The following is a 6,387-nucleotide window of genomic DNA, read 5'->3' as shown; positions in this document are numbered from 1 at the left end:
TTAGTTCTTCATGTGGTTCATGGTACTTATTTAGGAATCCAAGGTTTGGGGGATTTTTTTTTTTCCTCTGGTATTCATGAATTTAGCCCTGTTGTAGCATGTTAAAGACGACAATGAAACAGCTGAACAAATAAAAAAAGTAAAATAAAATTTTATAAATAATTAGTATTACATTTAGCTTTTCATTGAACTGAAAGAAAAAAGTGATATTGGACCCTGGAAAGATTTTTAACTTGAGTGGTTTGATAACCGTTCTATGTATTGTGGGGAGAAAAAAGAAAAGTTTATTTTATTCCACTGTCCTCCCTTAAAAGCATCATTTGAGCAATAAATGAGTATTGTCTTTAAACCGAGGGTTAGGGATTCCCCCCCCCTTTTTGTTCAAAGAACTTCAAACATTTGGGACCACCTGGTATTCTGTATTTTCACTGGCCATTTTGGAAGCAGTTCTAGCTGTATTGTACTGAGTTGTGCTGGCAGTAGTTTCCATGCCTGTCAATGTATCATAGTCCTTTGTTGCCCAGATAAATAAATATTTGATACGCTTTATGTCGATTTTTTTTATTCAGTGGCTGTCTTTACCCAGGCGTATTTTTGTTCTTGGCAGTATTTTTTATTCAGTATGGTTACAGTAATTGAGTTTAACTCTCCCTTGGCAATTGCTCCTTGCAATAAGCAGCTGAACCCATTGTTTCCCTCAAGTATAATAAAAACTTACTTTCAACTTGGAGTTCAGAGCAGGGTATCATTTAGATATTCCACTGAGTCTGTATTCAGACAAATGACACAATAAAACCCAATGTATTCTTTTGGATAAAAGATTGTTTGTACTGCTAAAGGAATGACATACTATCTTTTCCTTACTAGAAACATTAATTTTATTATTAAAAATAAAGTTTTATTTATGTTGATCCTTTAGGTTTTCATTTGTGTTTTGAAAACCAAAATATAAAACCTTCAGAGCCAAACATTAAGGATGACAAGGAAGATGGAGAGCAGACAGAAGAACCTCTCGCTCGCCCTCCATAGCTACTTTGGAATCTGTCTCGGAGGATAACTGAAATTTAAACTGTTAGTTCATTAACACAAAGGAAATACCCACTGCAAAATTCACTTACTTGCTCTGGCTTCTCAGTGGCTAAGCCATGCAAATGAGTGAAAACTAGCTCTAGTTTTCTGGGAAGAGTGGCAGAAATGTACATGGAGCAGGGACAGAGAGGACACATCGTCTCCCACGTATTTTAATATTTCATTTAGAGATGAATTCATTACTGTGCTGTTCGTAGTAGCTCTTGAGGTAGCAGAGGGGACTGGGAAACTCTGTTGGTTCCCAGAATCTTTTCTGCCTGTCCCCTAAATGCGCACCCACCGCTTTCCCTCACCACAGGGCTCCTCCTAGGACCTTTTAGAAATACAAAAGCGTCTCTGAGGTGGGGCGGGGAGGGAGGGGGAGGGCTGCGGATCCCGCCCCCCGCAGGCCCGTCCTAGCGCTTAGCCCTCACAGGAGGAAGGACTTCCTGTACATAAAAATGGCGAATTCAGAGCTTTTGTAAACTGATTTGGAAAGTCTTTGCTTTGGGAGTGAGGAGGATTTTTAATGGTTTAAAAGAAGAAAGTGGAGGTTGTTAACTGGAAGGTTCACAGGAAAGGTCATAGGGAAAGTATCTAGGCATACATACTGGAGGAGATTCAACATTTGTTCTTCCGGTTTGACATTCTGAAGGACTAAAGAAGCAAAGCATTAGACAGTGTCCATTTTGCAGACTTTTGCTTTCTAATCTCCTTATGGAAGCCGGTGTAAAATCAATCTCGACAGACGAACGAGAGTTGGTGGACTCTAAATTCTATTTTCCGAAGCCAGAGAATTCATAACAATGGTGGGTTTAAACAAAAAATTGCAGATGGAAAGTGTACTCTCAGAACGCGATGCGGCAATTGTTTTTTAAAGCGGTTATTTATTATTTCCTAGAGAGACTGGTTAACTGTAACGTAGATGTAACAAAATAATGAGGCGAATGAACCCTAACTGTACATACTCTTGACAGAAATGAAATGCACACAGCACCGTAGCAGGTGAAGTGAAGCATTGTCTATCAAGGCTGTTTTTCTTGGCTGCATCTCAGATTGTGTGAGGATCCTAACCTCAGGCACAATAGCATTCATAAACAGCCATACATTTGCTTCTCTTTCTCCAATGACACATAAATACTCATTTTAAAACGAAAACAATCGTATTAAATACGATTCATTCATATCTGGATTTACAGATGCTTGTTGTGTTGGAAAACCTGAACCCAGTATAATCCTTGCATCCTGAGAAGGATAGAAGGGAAATAGTGTGTTAGAACATTACAAGGTCACAATAAACAATGGTTTCTAAATGCACAGAATTAGTTGTTTTTATTCTGTAGTAGGACATGCGGAGGATCATGATATTGTCATTTTCTTTTTCTTTTTTTTTTAAACAAAACATTTAAAGAAACTATGCATATTTTTAAGGGGTGGGGCGATTGGAGGGGGTGTTATTAAAAATGACTTTTATGGCTATATGGATTTTGGCTTTCTCTGTTGTGACCAACGTGTATTTTCTAAAACACATGGTGATTACTTGACAGGTCAGGTACTTATATACTGACAATAGTGATTCTCTTTGGATTGACTCAAGTTAGGATACACAGTTGAATTATGAGGGTGCTTGCTAGGCTGTGCTAATTACCACGCCCAATTTTTACGGGAACACAATGTTCCTTCCAGTTTGGCAGTCATCATTACCCCTTCTATTCTCCAACACCCTTTAAAAATCACAATCCAATCCATTCCTCCCCCAAATCGAATATTAATATAAGTTGAGTTCTTGACGGAACTACCATCAGGACTGCAATGCCCCGCAGCTGAAATAATATTTAAAATAGAAGGGATTTGACATTTGAGAAGTCAGTGGCTTGAAATACCCAGTTGTACTTAGCTAATTCAGTCCTTAACCTCTGGTTTCAAATAAATCAATTACAGTCGATTCCACTTCAGTTCAGAAGTGCACAGGGTTTTAGTTAATTGAATACATTGTATTCACTTGCTAGGAATATTCATTTATCAAAATTTCAAATTTAATGTACATTTCTTTACAACTCAGGTTATGTTGGATTGCACAATCAGATCAAATTTGCCCTGGTTTCCTCCAAATGCTGCTTAAAATCTAAATTTCACCACTCTTTACAAAACAATGTCTCCCCATTCCTTTCTCAATCAAAAGTAAATTCATAATAATTCCAGGTCAGGCAGGAGAGCTGCTTTCTCCCCACAAAGAAAAAGAATCTCATATGTGGTCATCAGCCTTGTGTTAAGTTTAAATAGGTTAAGAACAGAACTGGATTAATTAAGTTTTTAAAAAAGTATTGACCTGAAATTTAAAAAAAAATTACGCATGGTTTCCATTAGAGCTTAACTTTGCTGCAGCTGACAGGTATGACAGCATTTTGTGGTCTTAAAGCCGCAGGCCCCTTTTCTTAACCCTCTCTCTTCCTCTGCTTCCCCCCTCTGGCTTTTGGAGAAGTGCTTGAATAAATAGCAAATTGTTAACTGAAAGCAGTGCGGTTAAACGTGCCCAAATGAAGTCGTGCTTTAAACAGATATTGATGTATGCAGTGTTTTATATTTATTGTTTGTAGCATCCTGCTGGCAGTAGTTTACTGTTTGGAAAGGAAAGGGGTTAATTAGCGTCATTATCAATCACTAATGCTTGCCTAACGTGTCCAAAGAATAATCAAGTTAGAGGACGGCATGAAGCCAACAGCTGCTTCATCCCAGTTACAGATCTCCTCCTAAGCCACTCAGTTCTGGGGTCGTGCGGGGGGTGGGGGGGCGGGGGGATGGGGAGGTGAAGTGAGGGGAAGAATCCTCATTACTTGGGTAAAAGGGCTATAAAAACAAGAGATCCAAGAGGCGGAAAGTACAACGTAAATAACCAGCACTTTCATTCTCTGAGTTACAGGTGCAGAGATGGCAGTGGTCCTGAGGCAAGAACTCGTTCTTTAATTTGTTTGATTATCCAAGTTGGGCATTTGAAGAAACACATCTATGTTTCCCTATGGCTTAGTGCTATGTGGTAAAAAGGCATCTAAAATGCGAGGAGAGAAGAAGAAATAACCCATACAGGCCACAGACAAACCCAAGTCAGCTCCCAGCAATCACCCAACAGTCCATGTCAGAAGAATGAAACCACAGAACACACCAGGTAACAGTAGTTCTCACACCTCTTAGGATGCTTAGGGGTATTTTTCCTTGCGAATTTCAACGAACAATTCTTTTTCATATTAAACTAGCTTGCTGCACAGGTATGCCATGTCAGCTTTCCATTGTTATTGCTACGATGATACTGTCCTCCTTGTGACACACCGTGGGAGAGAAACTGAAAAATTTGACCCTGTGATGGGTTTCTCCTAGAAGCTTGTCTTTAAAAACATTATTTGCCAAGTTAACCATGAGTTAAGAACTAAAGACTCCGTTAACAATCAGAGTTTACTCAACGGTTTTTCTGAGGGCAGGAATGAATTAGTCCAAGGTGGAGTATTTATTAACAGAGAACAATTGTATGATTGAAGAAAACTATGATTTCTGTCTACAAAAGCAGTAGCCCAAACTCATCTTTGCCCCTACGGACATAGATGAGAAACATTCTCAATCAAATCATGAACGTTAAGTCCTTCCCCGAAGAAGTAATTGCTGTTTCCCATGGAAGACAGCAGGGTGGCCAACAGAGTGGGGAGAGAAAAGGATGTTGGAATGGAAAACTGTGTAATTCACGTGTAAGGGAAGGTCTAGTGTTTAAAAAATGTTCTGCTCCTTAGGATCATGACTGAGAAAAGGAAAGGAGGGAATAAAAGAGATCTGGGGCTGAACCTGGGAGCCCTCTGAGTGTTAATCATGTGTAAAACTGTATTTTTTTCATCTTTGATGCCTAAAAGGGCAGTGTTGAACCAACTTTGCTTTCACAGAGAGATTTATTTTTTAACAAAAGAGCAACGCAGCATACTGCTAGAGAAATCTAGTTAGAGAAGAAGGAAGCTCAGGGGAAGATGACCTTTCCACAGTAGATACTTATGGATACATACATTTCTCTCCATCCTCCCTTCCTCCCTCCTTCCTTCCTTCCTTCCTTCCTTCCTTCCTCCCTCCCTTCCTCTCTTTCCACCTCCCTTTCTTCCTTTTCTCTCTGTCTCTGTCTGTCTGTCTCTTTCTAACCCAAGAATAAGTTTAATGTCTTTGGGGAAAAGCTTTGGTAGAATTAGCTTGATTCTCCACGCTAACATCCATTTAGAAGTGGGAATATTTTCACCGGCAGGGCAGGGATTTTTCTCAGAGTGGCCCAATTCCATGCTATGCTTTTTTTGCACGTGATTTTTCTGTGGAAACAAAGATTATATCTGCTAAATTTCAATAACAATCTTAAGCACAACCCCTCAAACTGAAGTTGGAGTCTCGTGGTCCACCCTCTGTCCACTCATGGCCCGCTGTTGGGTGTCCATCACAACTCTCGACTTTGGCAAGTTGAAAGGCCCAGGGCCCTTGATTTCTTCCGGACCCACACCTCTCCGATCTCTCTCTTGAGTTGTTCTGCGCTCATCACCCTTCTAACATCCAGCCTATGTTGGGGAAATGTACACACATATGTATATACATTTACTTATATTTATATCTGAGGTGTTTGGTCAAACTAAATTTAACTAACATAGCTTGAAAGAATTTTTCCTGAGGCACTGAGTTAATGCTAGGATCAAATTTCCGTTTGCCTTGTCAGCTACCAAATCCTATTTCAGGATTCCCCCCCACCACACACACACCCTGTCTTTTCTGCAGCCCCCGGGTCTGGCCTGCGCCTTTGTCCGCAGCATGGAGTCTGTCTCCAGTGCCTGATCCTGGGCTCCGGGCCCCAGGACCCCGCCCGGGAGGGGACAGCACAGTCCGTACCCCCGCGGCGCCGGCCCGGGAGCCTTCCTGGCTCAGTTTCCCTAAAACATCCCGCCGCGCGCCCCTTTGGATTGGAAGCTTGATTTTGATGGTCTGCAGTAGGAGGTTCGAGCCCAGCCTGGGGTGGGACGGCGGCGGGGCTGGGCGTGGGCGGCCCGGGGGGCGGCCGGCGGCACCCCTCCGGGTTAGACCCAATTAAGCTGCAATAAAAGCCTGAGGTCGAGGTTTGGGACTTGCCTCCTTCCCTTGGCGCGCTCGCCGGTGCAGGGAGCGAGAGCTGGGAGGCTCCAGGTCAGAGTTTTCCGGGCCCTTTCCACGGGAATGGCGCCCTAATTAATGAGTGGCGGCGGGAGCGGGGAGACTTTCTTGCTCCCTGACACCCAGGGCGGCACGAAGTTTCAGCATCCCTGGCCAGGGTCTCCA

This window comes from Stenella coeruleoalba (genome assembly GCF_951394435.1).
Source record: "Stenella coeruleoalba genome assembly, chromosome: 10".
NCBI lineage: Eukaryota > Metazoa > Chordata > Mammalia > Artiodactyla > Delphinidae > Stenella > Stenella coeruleoalba.
This window is presented reverse-complemented; position numbering follows the sequence as displayed.